This window comes from Oncorhynchus keta, chromosome 35 (assembly GCF_023373465.1).
Source record: "Oncorhynchus keta strain PuntledgeMale-10-30-2019 chromosome 35, Oket_V2, whole genome shotgun sequence".
Lineage (NCBI taxonomy): Eukaryota > Metazoa > Chordata > Actinopteri > Salmoniformes > Salmonidae > Oncorhynchus > Oncorhynchus keta.
In genome coordinates, this window is record NC_068455.1 from 62,561,523 (window position 1) to 62,575,713 (window position 14,191).

Consider the following 14,191-nt stretch of genomic DNA (forward strand, 5'->3'; position numbering starts at 1 on the left):
AAGGTTTTGTGTAGAGAACTGGGCTTTGTGAATGTTGTAGCTACATCAAGAGGACCTCCATTTGAAGAGGGTCGAGGAGGAGTCAAGGTATTTGATTGCAGGGGAGAGGTGTCGTCTCTTAGAGATTGTAATTCCAGAGGAGGACTAGGTTTCTGTGATGGTGTCAATTATATAAATGTGACCTGTTCAGGTAAGACATTACTATTATTGTGAGATTTATTTGTACATTTGACATATATCTAATCTGCAAAGAGAGGTTAAAATGTTAATTGAAGGAGAATGTGTACCATACCAATGATAAGGCTTTCTTCACATCATGAAAGGTCATGTTAATGTTCATTTATCCCCTCTCTCTCTTTCGCTCTCTTTCTCCTCTCTTCTCCGCTCTCCTTCTTCATCCCCGTGTCTCACTTTACTCCTCTTTCTCTGTTTCTCTCTCTCTCTTCACCGTCTCTGTCTTTCTTTCCTCTCTCTCTTTCTCCTCAGATCTCCAGGCTCAAAGCGTCAGCCCACCAGGTTGGTAGAGTATAAATCTACATCAAAGCAAATTCAATATTATTTGTCACATGCTTCAAATACAACAGGTTTAGACGTTACCGTGAAATGCTTACTTACAAGCCCTTAACCAAACAATGCAGTTAAGAAAATCAAGAGTTAAGAAAATATTTACTAAACAAACTAAAGTTAAAAAAATTGAAGACCAACAATAAAATAACAATAATGAGGCTATATACAGGGGGTACTGGTATCGAGTCAATAAACAGAGTAGCAGCACCGTAAAAAAAAGTGGAGGGGTGGGGTAAATGTAAATAGTAAAGGTAGCCATTTGATGAGCTATTCAGCAGTTTTATGGCTTGGGGGTAGAAGCTTTTTGGACCTAGACTTGGCGCTCCGGTACCGTGCAGTAGCAGAGAGAACAGTCTAAGACTAGGGTATCTGGAGTCTTTGGCAATTTTTTGGGCATTCATCTGACACCGCTTGGTATAGAGGTCCTGGATGGCAGGAAGCTTGGCCCCAGTGACGTACTGGGCCATACGCACTACCTTCTGTAGTGTCTTGCAGTCGGAGGCTGAGCAGTTGCCAAAGCAGGCGGTGATGCAGCTGTAGAACTTTTTGAGGATCTGAGGACCCATGCCAAATCTTTTCAGTCTCCTGAGGGGGAATAGGCATCGTCATGCCCTCTTCACGACTGTCTTGGGGTGTTTGGACCATGATAGTTTGTGGATACCAAGGAACATGAGGCTCTCAACCTGCTCCACTACAGCCCCATCGGAGAGAATGGGGTTGTGCACAGCCCTCCTTTTCCTGTAGTCCACGATCATCTCCTTTGACTTGATCATGTTGAGGGAGAGGTTGTTGTCCTGGCACCACACTGCCAGGTCACTGACCTCCTCCCTATAGGCTGTCTCATCGTTGTCGGTGATCAGGCCTACCACTGTTCTGTTGTCGGCAAACCTAATGATGGTGTTGGAATTGTGCATGGCTACGCAGTCATGGCTGAAAAAAAAATAACGAGTACTGTTTTATGGAACTACTAATACTTCTCAACCACACAGCAATAATATTGTTGAAATAACAGAAGCACTGCCAGAATCTGTCCTCACCACTTTGTTTTCCTCTCTGCTGTTTACAGTTGAATTATCCATCAGACTGGTGAATGGGACCAGTTCCTGCTCTGGGATAGTGGAATCCTTTTATGAAGGAGAGTAGTTAGGTCTATGTCCTCGAAGGTGAAAAATGACCAAAGCTAAAGTTGTGTGTAGAGAACTGGGCTGTGTGAATACTATAGCTGCATCTAGAGGACCTCCGGTTGTAGAGAGAAGAGGAGGAGTCAAAATTTTGGGTTGCAGGGGAGAAGAGTCTTCTCTTAGAGCGTGTGACATCAGAGGAGGACCTGGTGTCTGTGATGGTAGATATTATGGTCATGTGATCTGTTCAGGTAAGAAACTTGTAGTGTTGTTAGATTTTCTTGTACATTACATTTGCATTCATCATACTGTTAAGGAAATGAGAACATTTCATTTAAAGGGATGGATAAATGTGAGACAAATTTTTACATTATATTTGTATTTGTCATATTGGTTTATGGGAGATGTGCATGGGCAGATCATTGTAGTTAAGATGTTATTAAAGTGAAGCTGCCTGATGGATGTCCTGCTGTACACGCCATACTAAACAACAATAACAAGTGATGTTTCATGGAACTACTAATACTTCTCAACCACAGAGCATCAATGTTGTTAGAATATCAGAAGCACTGCCAGAGTCTGTCCTCACGGCTGTGTTTTCCCCTCCGCTGTTTTACAGCTGAGTTATCCGTCAAGATGGGTGAATGGGACCAGTTCCTGCTCTGGGACAGTGGAAGACTTTTATGAAGGAGAGTGGTAAAGGTCTATGTTTTTGGTGGTTGTGGGGCATGAGGCTAGCTGAGATTGTGTGTAGAGAGGTGGGCTGTGGGAATGAAGTAGCTATAGGACATCTGTTTGAGAAGGATAAAGTAGTTGTCGGACTGAGTTGTAGGGGAGACGAGTCTTCTCTGGAACAGTGTCGCATTTTTGAAGGAGGACCTGGTGCCTGTGAGAGTTTTTATGAACGTCATGTGATCTGTTCAGGTAAGAAACTGCTAGTATTGTGAGATGTATTTTTACAATATATTTTATTTTATCAGAGTTTGTTATTTATTTCATTAAAAGAGAGGGAGATATGTCCAATTTGTAAGTCTCTCTGGATAAGAGCGTCTGCTAAATGACTTAAATGTAATGTAATGATGTGAGCTGCATTATTCTCAACCCTATCCTGAGTGACAAAACAAAAAAAACATTTAACCTCAAACAGCATTTAACCATAGCAAACTACAATATTTTATCCAACATATTTGTGTTAAGTCCTTGACAGTTTCATCAACAAAACTGATTGAATGTTCAACCAACTCTTTTTCTCCAGAGTCTGTGCGGCTTGTGGATGGAGCTGGGTTCTGCTCCAGAAGAGTGGAGGTGAAGTGAAGTCAGTCCTGGGCCTCAGTGTGCGAAGCTGACTTTGACCGGCAGGATGCAGAGGTAGTCTGCGGGGAGCTTGGCTGTGGGGCTCCTGCAGCTCTACAGCGGGGGCTCTATGGAGAAGGGCAGGGTCAGACCTGGGATAAAGAGTTCCAGTGTAAAGGCAATGAGTCCCTTCTCCTGGACTGTGACACCTCAGACAGAAAAAATAACAACTACCTATCTGGTAATGCTGTTGGACTCACCAGCTCAGGTAAGAAACCGTTGGTCACTCAATATATGAGAGGCAAACTTCGGAAAGTTGTCAGACCCCTTTTTGCGTTAAAGGCTTATTCTAAAATTGATTAATCGTTTTTTCCCCGCTCCTCAATCTACACACAATATCCCATAATGACTACAAATACAAAACTGAAATATCACATTTACATAAGTAGTCAGACCCTTTACTCAGTACTTTGTTGAAACACCTTTGGCAGCGATTACAGCATTGAGTCTTCTTGGGTATGATGCTACAAGCTTGTAGCACATCTATTTGGGGAGTTTCTCCAACTCTTCACTGCAGATCATCTCAAGCTCTGCCAGGTTGGATGGGGAGCGTCGCTGCACAGCTATTTGCAGGTCTCTCCAGAGTTGGTTGGTCAGGTTCAAGTTCGGGCTCTGGCTGGACCACTCAAGGACATTCAGAGACTTGTCCCGAAGCCATTCCTGCCTTGTCTTGGCTGTGTGCTTAAGGTTGTTGTTCTGTAAGAAGGTGAACCCAGTCTGAGATCCTGAGCACTCTGGAGCAGGTTTTCATTAAGGATCTCTCTGTACTTTGCTCCGTACATCTTTGCCTCGATCCTCACTAGTCTCCCAGTCCCTGCCGCTGAAAAACATCCCCACAGCATGATGCTGCCACCACCATGCTTCACTGTAGGGATGGTGCCAGGTTTCCTCCAGACATGACACTGGACATTCAGTTCAATCTTGGTTTCATCAGACCAGATCATCTTTTTTCTCGTGGTCTGAGAGTCTTTAGGTACCTTTTGGCGAACTCCAAGCTGGCTGTCATGTGCCTTTTACTGAGGAGTGGCTTCCGTCTGGCCACTCTACCATAAAGGCCTAACTGGTGGAGTGCTGCAGAGATGGTTGTCCTTTGGGAAGGTTCTCCCATCTCCAGAGAGGAACTATGGAGCTCTGTCAGAGAGAGTGATCATCGGGTCTTGGTCACCTTCCTGACCAATGCCCTTCTCCCACAATTGCTCAATTTTGCCAGGCGACCAGCTCTAGGAAAACTCCCCATTTAAGAATGATGGAGGCCACTATGTTCTTGGGGACCTTCAATTTTTTGGTACCCTTACCCAGATCTGTGTCTCGACACAATACTGTCTTGGAGCTCTATGGACAATTCCTTCAACCTCATGGATTGGTGTTTGCTCTGACATACTGTCAACAGTGGGAACTTATATAGACAGGTGTGTGCCTTTCCAAATCATGTCCAATCAATTGATTTGATCACTGGTGGACTCCAATCATCTGAGCATGATCAATGGAAACAGGATGCATCTGAGCTTAATTTCAAGTCTCATAGCAAAGGGTCTGAATGGTTATGTAAATAAGTTATGTCATGGAAATAAGCACTAAGGACCCCAAAGTCAAGCTAAATGAATTTGTTTATTCACGCCAGTGGAGAGATTACAGACAAACACCACTTCGTTTGGAAGTTAGTCAGAAGTTCTTACGAGGTATTTCCCCCTCAGCATATTTATACTATCGCTATACTACGGGTTACACAAAGATAGTCAAGTGCATCCTTTCTCTGCTGCAGAGGAGGAGAACACCTGGCAACCACAGTCTAGGAGGTTCAGCCAATATTTCCACTCCCGCTGAGCCGACCTTGTGAGAGCAAACCTCAGACACCCTGTCCATCTACAACAGGTGCATTTTTAAGTATGCAACAGGTCAAACATGTATGATAAGTATAAGACACTGAATAAGCAGAAAGAGACACAGTAGAATTCCACTACATGTATTTCTGTTTTGATTTTTTTTTACATTTGCAAAAATAAATAAAACATTTAAAAGTTTTTGCTTTGTCATTATGTGGTATTGTGTGTAGATTGCTATAGATTTTTTTTTATTGAATCCATTTTAGAATAAGGCTTAACAAAATGTGTAAAACGTCAAGGGGTCTGAATACTTTCCCGAAGGCAAAATCTCTCTTCTTTTTCAATTATTTTCAGAGGTTGATTATGTGAGGCTGGTGGAAGGAGGTAGTCGCTGTGCTGGTGGAGTGGAGGACTGTGGGAACTGATGACTGGGAGGATGTGGCTACAGTAGTGTGTAGACAGCTGGGTTGTGGCTCCACTGTTTCAGTACTACCTGGTGGTAACACCATTAAAGGGATTGGAATTGGCTGTGCAACAGTATAATTTTAAACCGTCCCCTCGCCCATACCCGGGCGCGAACCAGGGACCCTCTGCACACATCGACAACAGTCACCCTCGAAACATCGTTACCCATCGCTCCACGAAAGCCGCGGCCCTTGCAGAGCAAGGGGAACTACTACTTCAAGGTCTCAGAGCAAGTGACGTCACCAATTGAAAGGCTATTTAGCGCGCACCGCTAACTAAGCTAGCCGTTTCACATCCCCCTTTTGACCTTCCTCCTTTTCCGCAGCAACCAGTGATCCGGGTCAACAGCATCAATGTAACAGTATAATTTTAAACCGTCCCCTCGCCCATACCCAGGCGCGAACCAGGGACCCTCTGCACACATCGACAACAGTCACCCTCGAAGCATCGTTACCCATCGCTCCACGAAAGCCGGGGCCCTAGCAGAGCAAGGTCTCAGAGCAAGTGACGTCACCGATTGAAACGCTATTTAGCGCGCACCGCTAAGCTAGCCGTTTCACATCCGTTACACTTGCACTGAGGGAGTGTAAAATAACATACTGTCTTGACTATTCATTCATAGTGATCTGCTCAGGTAATAACAAGTTAAAATACATTATATAACGGGTGGGTCCAATCCTGAATGCTGATTGGTTAAAACTGCATTTCAGCCGGTGTCTATTCCGCAAGTTTCCACGACTAAATCTATGATATTAAAATGCCTATTTACTCTGTTCCATTGCGCAATCCATTGTCTCAGCAGCCCAGCCAAGCAACGTATAAACTTGATCTCCACTATAAAAAGCATCTAGACAGTTGGCATCATTTTTATGGATATATACAAAAAAAAACTGAAAAACAGTAAAACGAAACGCAGCTAATTTTCAGTCTTTCCAGCATCAGTTAGAAGTGATTGTGTTATCTGTGTTGTTGCCCAGCTCCTCTGAACAACAGTGTCCTGACGAGTGAGCACATTTTCTGTGCCAGGCAAAATTGCACGTCATTACCTTATTGTTATGGATGTATCCAAATCAATGTCACTAAAAAACAGCTTAAACAAATACAAATGAAGCTACTTTGCTGTTCTGGCTGCACTTTTTGATGTGACTGAGTTAGACATCTAGCAAGCAACGGATAAGAAAGTTGCTAGCCAGAGCGGCAATGTAAGTTTTAGAACGAATGACTGGGTCGCGACCATACATACAGAACAAAAATACTCAACGCGTCTCTAGCAACCCTAGATTTGTGTCGGGACTAAAGCTTGTGGAAGGATGAAGTATTATATATAATAAATTCAGTTTTTAATGAAAATATGTCAATCATTATATGAATATGTTGGTAAGAAGATCCCAGGCTGTAATTGCTGCCAAAGTTGTTTCAACAAAGTACTGAGTAAAGGGTTTGAATACTTATGTAAATGTGTTATTTCAGTATTTTTTATATTTAATACATTTGCAAAAATGTTTAAAAAACAGTTTTTTATGGGGTATTGTGTGTAGATTGATGAGGGGGGAAAACGATTTAATAAATTTTAGAGTCAAGGGGTCTGAATACTTTCTGAATGCACTCTGTTGTCTTAGTGACTGTAGGCCCAATACTTTCTGTTGGCCTGTGAGGAGGGGCAGCTAGCACTGTTACATGCTGTTGTTATTGTCATATCACAACGAAACCAGTTGAATAGGTTCTTCCTGTTCTCTTTTATTATTACAGATCTCCTGGTCCAGCCTGATATCTCTCTGACTGACTCAATGGGAGGGGTCTTCAGGGGCCACCAGGGGCCCGTGATGTTCAGGGGCTACAACTTCACCATCACCTGCTCCACTCAGCCACAGTACCCAGAAGGCTCCTTCCTCCTCACGTTCACCAGCTCAAACAGAACCCAGACAGCTGTCAATGACTGATGCCTTCCTCTTCCCTGCTGCAGACGACTCCCACCATGGGGACGACAGCTGTGTTTATGAGAATTATGTTTTCTCTCATAACTTCTCCCTCACTGTCACAGGTAACCAGAATTATAACTTTGTCATTGACAGATTTCCCACAGAGCTATCTGATGATGATCAGTCCCTTCATGAAGCGTGCTTCTGTTTGCAGCCTCTCCTCTGCCAAACTTCATCATCAGACACATTGTAGTGCTGCTGATCCTACTGACAGCCAACACTACCTCCTACCTGTACTTCAAGGTAAAGACATTCAGACGTGACAAGTCAAATGTTTGTATTTGAGCAGATTGATATTTCAATTGTTGTGAGGGGCTGATTTGTTATGGGGTGCCCCAATTTTTTTGTTTAATGACTGATTGAATATATATGTAGTCTGGTACAGTAGATAACAGTCAAAGATACAGTCTAGTTATGTCATTAACCAGTTGTGTATCCATTGGGGGAGGGAGAGATGGATATATATACTGTATATATATATATATATATATACACTGAGTATACCAAACATTAGGAACACCTTACTAACACCTTACTAATATTGAGATGCATGAATTTAATGCTAAGAGTGTGCAAAGTTGTCAAGGCAAAGGGTGGCTACTTTGAAGAATCTCAAATATAAAATATATTTTGGTTTAACACTTTTGGTTACTACATGATTCCATAGTTTTGATGTCTTCACTATTATTCTACAATGTAGAAAATAGTCAAAATGAAGAAAAGGCCTGTAATGAGTAGGTGTCCATATATATATATATATATATATATATATATATATATATATATACACATACATACATACATACATACATACATACATACATACATACATACATACATACACACTGCTCAAAAAAATAAAGGGAACACTTAAACAACACAATGTAACTCCAAGTCAATCACACTTCTGTGAAATCAAACTGTCCACTTAGGAAGCAACACTGATTGACAATAAATTTCACATGCTGTTGTGCAAATGGAATAAACAACAGGTGGAAATTATAGGCAATTAGCAATACACCCCCAATAAAGGAGTGGTTCTGCAGGTGGTGACCACAGACCACTTCTCAGTTCCTATTGCATCCTGGCTGATGTTTTGGTCACTTTTGAATGCTGGCAGTGCTTTCACACTAGTGGTAGCATGAGACGGAGTCTACAACCCACACAAGTGGCTCAGGTAGTGCAGCTCATCCAGGATGGCACATCAATGCGAGCTGTGGCAAGGTTTGCTGTGTCTGTCAGCGTAGTGTCCAGAGCATGGAGGCCCTACCAGGAGACAGGCCAGTACATCAGGAGACATGGAGGAGGCCGTAGGAGGGCAACAACCCAGCAGCAGGACCGCTACCTCCGCCTTTGTGCAAGGAGGAGCAGGAGGAGCACTGCCAGACCCCTGCAAAATGACCTCCAGCAGGCCACAAATGTGCATGTGTCTGCTCAAACGGTCAGAAACAGACTCCATGAGGGTGGTATGAGGGCCCGACGTCCACAGGTGGGGGTTGTGCTTACAGCCCAACACCGTGCAGGACGTTTGCCATTTGCCAGAGAAGACCAAGATTGGCAAAATCGCCACTGGCGCCCTGTGCTCTTCACAGATGAAAGCAGGTTCACACTGAGTACATGTGACAGACGTGACAGAGTCTGGAGACGCCGTGGAGAACGTTCTGCTGCCTGCAACATCCTCCAGCATGACCGGTTTGGCGGTGGGTCAGTCATGGTGTGGTGTGGCATTTCTTTGTGTGGCCGCACAGCCCTCCATGTGCTCGTCAGACCCCTTGTGAGACCATATGCTGGTGCGGTTGGCCCTGGGTTCTTCCTAATGCAAGACAATGCTAGACCTCATGTGGCTGGAGTGTGTCAGCAGTTCCTGCAAGAGGAAGGCATTGATGCTATGGACTGGCCCGCCCGTTCCCCAGACCTGAATCCAATTGAGCACATCTGGGACATCATGTCTAGCTCCATCCACCAACGCCACGTTGCACCACAGACTGTCCAGGAGTTGGCGGATGCTTTAGTCCAGGTCTGGGAGGAGATCCCTCAGGAGACCATCCGCCACCTCATCAGGAGCATGCCCAGGCGTTGTAGGGAGGTCATACAGGCACATGGAGGCCACACACACTACTGAGCCTCATTTTGACTTGTTGTAAGGACATTACATCAAAGTTGGATCAGCCTAGTGTGGTTTTCCACTTTAATTTTGAGTGTGACTCCAAATCCAGACCTCCATGGGTTGATACATTTGATTTCCATTGATAATTTTTGTATGATTTTGTTGTCAGCACATTTAAACTATGTAAAGAAAAAAGCATTTAATAGGAATATTTCATTCATTCAGATCTAATATATAATAATAATAATAATATATAATAATAATATATGCCATTTAGCTGACGCTTTTATCCAAAGCGACTTACAGTCATGTGTGCATACATTCTACGTATGGGTGGTCCCAGGAATTGAACCCACTACCTGGCGCTACAAGCGCCATGCTCTACCAACTGAGCCACAGAAGGACCACATCTAGGATGTGTTATTTTAGTGTTCCCTTTATTTTTTTGAGCAGTGTATATACATACACACACGACTGAACAAAAATGTAAACGCAACATGTAAGGTGTTGGTTTCATGAGCTGAAATGTTTAAAAATCACTGAAATCTTCCATACGCACAAAAAACTTTTTTTCCCCCAAATGTTGTGCACAAATTTGTTTTATCCATTTGTGAGCGTTTCTCCTTAGCCAAGATAATCCATCCACCTGACAGGTGTGGCATATCAATAATCTGATTAAACAGCATGATCATTACACAAGGTGCACCTTGTGCTGGGGACAATAAAAGGCCACTTTAAAATGTGCAGTTCTGTCACACAACACAATGCCACAGATGTCTCAAGTTTTGAGAGCGTGACTGCGGGAATGTCTACCAGAGCGGTTGCCAGATAATTGAATATTAATTTCTCTACCATAAACTGCCTCCAATGTGGTTTCACAGAATTTGGCAGTACGTCCAAACGGCCTCACAACCGCAGACCAAATGTAACCACGCCAGCCCAGGACCTCAACATCCGGCTTCTTCACCCGTGGCATCGTCTGAGATGGCAGGTGACGAGCATGGATCTTTATGTCAATGCCATGGAGGTCGTCTCTCTGCGCTCCAGAGCTGAACCAGGAGGAGAGTAGCCCAGGGGACGGAGTAGGACAACACTGATCCTACACGCTGATCTTATGTCAGTCCGTGCACTTGTGTATAACATGTGGTTCAAACTTCAACAACACAAGTTCAGAATGTGTTTATATATTTATAACCTTGGAAGAAATCTTAAAGGAGTGACTGTAAAAACCCTTATTCTTTTTTGTATTATTATTGTTTTGACATGTATAACTTTTAAGAGACTAACTCATTTATACATTGCATTCCAACATGTATTCCAACATTGCTTTTTGCCTTTGTTTATGTTGCATATCCTATCCTGTATACTCTAAGATTCTTTACCTGGAAGTGTTACCATATAATATTATAATCATCCGCCGGCATTCAGTCCGATTGCACGTCGTAGCACGCTTGTCATTTAAAGCCATAATCCTTCATTAGTGAAACTGCCACGACCGCTTGGGATGTTACAACAACAAGGAAGTTACTACAAACAACGAACACTATTTGGCATCATTACAGGCTTGATAGAGCAACAGAATATGTACTGCAATTAGTTTTCACCACGCTGTCGGAGGCTCCTCTCCTCTCCTCCGTTTCTCTTCCCTTTCAACAACAAGACAAAAGCAATAACAAAGGCCCTGAGGCGAACAATAGGCTGTTCCCCCTAACCTGGATCAGTAAAGGTCATTTCCGATTGAGCCGACACCTTGCAGTCTTTACCGTGAATGTGATCTCCACGAATGCAGAAACATTGCCTTTAAAATCAGCATGGTCGACAGCACTCTACAATCACATTAAATCCTGCCCATTTATATTTTTTAAACATTTTTAAAAGGGGGACATTTTTTTCACAAGTTATTTTGGTTGTTTGTTGGTTTTTTTTATTTTATTTTTTTTATCTCATGTTATTCATGATAAATGTTATGATTTAATTATGATGTATATTATTGTTATGATGCTAGTAGTACAGTGCATTCAGAAAGTTTTCCGACCGGGCCTCCAGGGTGGCACAGTGGTTAAGGGTGCTGTACTGCAGCGCCAGCTGTGCCACCAGAGACTCTGGGTTTGCGCCCAGGCTCTGTCGCAACCGGCTGCGTCGTTCGGGTTAGGGAGAGCTTGGCCGGTAGGGATATTCCTTGTCTCATCACGCACCAGCACTCTCAGGATCCCTAAAGGACTCTCAGACCATGAGAAACATTATTCTCTGGTATGATGAAACCAAGATTGAACTCTTTGAACTGAATGTCAAGCATCACGTCTTGAAGAAACCTGGCACCATCCCTACGATGAAGCATGGTGGTGGCAGCATCAGGCTGTGGGGATGTTTTTCAGCGGCAGGGACTGGGAGAGTAGTCAGGATCGAGGCAAAGATGAACGGAGACAAGTACTTGATGAAAACCTGCTCCAGTGCGTTCAGGACCTCAGACAAAGGTTCACCTTCCAACAAGAGAACAATCAGAGCCAGGACAGTAGGAGTAGGAGTCTCTGAATGTCCTTGCGTAGCCCAGCCAGAGCCCAAACCTGATCGAACATCTGACAGAGCTTGAGAGGATCTGCAGAGAAGACTGGGAGAAACTCCCCAAATATAGGTGTGCCAAGCTTGTAGTGTCATACCCAAGAAGTCTGGCGACTGTTGTAATTGCTGTCAAAGGTGCTTCAACAAGTACTGTGTAAATTTACACTTATGGAAATGTGATCTTTTTTATACATTCGCAACAATTTCTAAAAATCTGGTTTTGCTTTGTCATTATTGGGTGTCCCTTGATGAGGGAAAAAAACGATTTAATTAATTTTAGAATAACGCTGTAACGTAACAAAATGTGGAAAAAGTCAAGGGGTCTGGATACTTTCAGAATGCACTGTATATGATGTTATTATCTTATGATCTTTGGGTTAGAAGGAAAGTATTGTTGGCCTACTTAGTATTATATACAATAGATTGATTTGCATGCAACAATCAAATGAATGAATCAATAGATAAGTCAAGTAAGTAAATATTGTGCTATATCAATGACCCCAAAGGTATTGTTGACAAGATTATCACATCCACTGTATGTGTGATGTGAGTTCAGATCATGTTGCTGTTGTTAATTACTTTCCAGATGAAGACCTGTTGCTCTCTAAAATGCCATTTAATATACCCAAAAATGTTGAGAGCAGGAGAGCCATACAGTAAACAGTACACTAGATGGCAGCAAAGCGACCACTAAAACCCGACAGGAATGATGAGAAATTAATATCTACACTGTAGGCTACTGCACTGTACTATCAGAAATAGTGGAGTCCTACAGCCCCAATATAGGCCAATACAATTGTATATCTTAATTGTTATTCCTATGTCAAAAAGTCATCTGCTATTTTTAGAGACATGATAGCCGTGGTATAATGGCCATATACCACACCCCCTTGGGCCATATTGCTTAATTATAACCTGATTATTAACATTTCAAACCAAAGCCTAGGCGACTCCAAAACAACTCTTCAGGTCTCAGGCAAGGTTACTCATCACACAAGTGTGGTCAGTCACACCAACACCTATAGAAGGCGTCTCCACGGACCTGTTCAGGTGGATGTAATAACATAGAATGTTCAGATAGAAATGTATTGTGTAGAACAGACATTAGAAACAGAATGAATAGAGCAGACTATCAGCAACTTTCAGAATGTTTCACATCACTGAATACACACCAGCTGTCCAACGAAGACAGGTGGGTTGTGATGAGGACTGGAGGTGGTGGCAGTACTGTAAGGACCCCACACGGGATGTATTAATGTGCCCAGTGGGATGCCTGTGGCCATGACATCCCCCATCTCCTTCGGAAATGTTAATGAGGGCCGGAGGTGACATGAAGAAATGAGTAATCAGAACAAACAGTGCATCTCCCATGGTGCCAAGGGGCAACGCCGTCAGGAAAGGTTAGACTTCCTTCGTTCAGTGAGGTATCCGTCTTTGCTACCAGCTATTGCTAATAATGTTTCCTACAGTGGGGTTTTATGAAATTGAATTTCCCATTCATCCTCAAAGAAGTCAACAAAATCAATTCTGACGTACCACTCCAACCAGGCCAACTGTTGCCAGTTTGGTTATCATTTGAAATCATGAATAACATGGCCCAGTCAACAAGTAGAGTAGAATAGTGTAAAGTCTGGGACATTTGAGTTGTCAAACCAGTAGTTCACAGCAGCTCACACTACTACAAACCAAAACAAATATAGAAATAAATAATGTCCCACATTTAGGGCTCTATTCAGTCTTTAAAGCTGAAGCGTTACAGATTCCACTGTAATTTACGATTGAGCCGACGTGCAGCATTCTCTGTGAAGCCAGTCTCTGCTTCAAGAGGGAACATTGCCTTTAAACTTGAATCACGCAGTAAGGCTAAACTTCCGCGATGCGGATTGAACAGAGCTGCCAGACTGCATTTACACAAGCAGCCCAATTCGGATCTTTTTTCCGTTAATTGCTCTTTTGTCCAATCAGATCTGAAAAACACCTGATATGTAAAAATGATGCGATTGGTCAAAATATCCATTAGTGGAAAAAATATCCGAATTGGTCGGTCTGTGTAAACGCAGCCTCAATACGCACTTACATCTTTGCCCTTTGGCTGATAAATTAATGCTTACTTCTTCTGGGTACATGATGGGGGTGGGGAGAAGAAGATGGAGATTAGGGGGGCAGTGGGCAAACCTTCCAATTAACATTTGAGTCACTCCATATCATTAGCAGCTC

At 43.0% G+C, this 14,191-nt stretch overlaps 1 long non-coding RNA gene across 1 annotated transcript; it reads left to right on the plus strand.

Moving 5' to 3' along the window:
- Positions 1-1,636: 1,636 nt before the first annotated feature.
- On the plus strand, positions 1,637-5,306 carry LOC118369301 (uncharacterized). Its single transcript, XR_004822548.2, has 4 exons — positions 1,637-1,939; positions 2,308-2,612; positions 2,944-3,249; positions 5,219-5,306. It is a non-coding gene; the product is annotated as an uncharacterized LOC118369301 (long non-coding RNA).
- Positions 5,307-14,191: the final 8,885 nt, after the last annotated feature.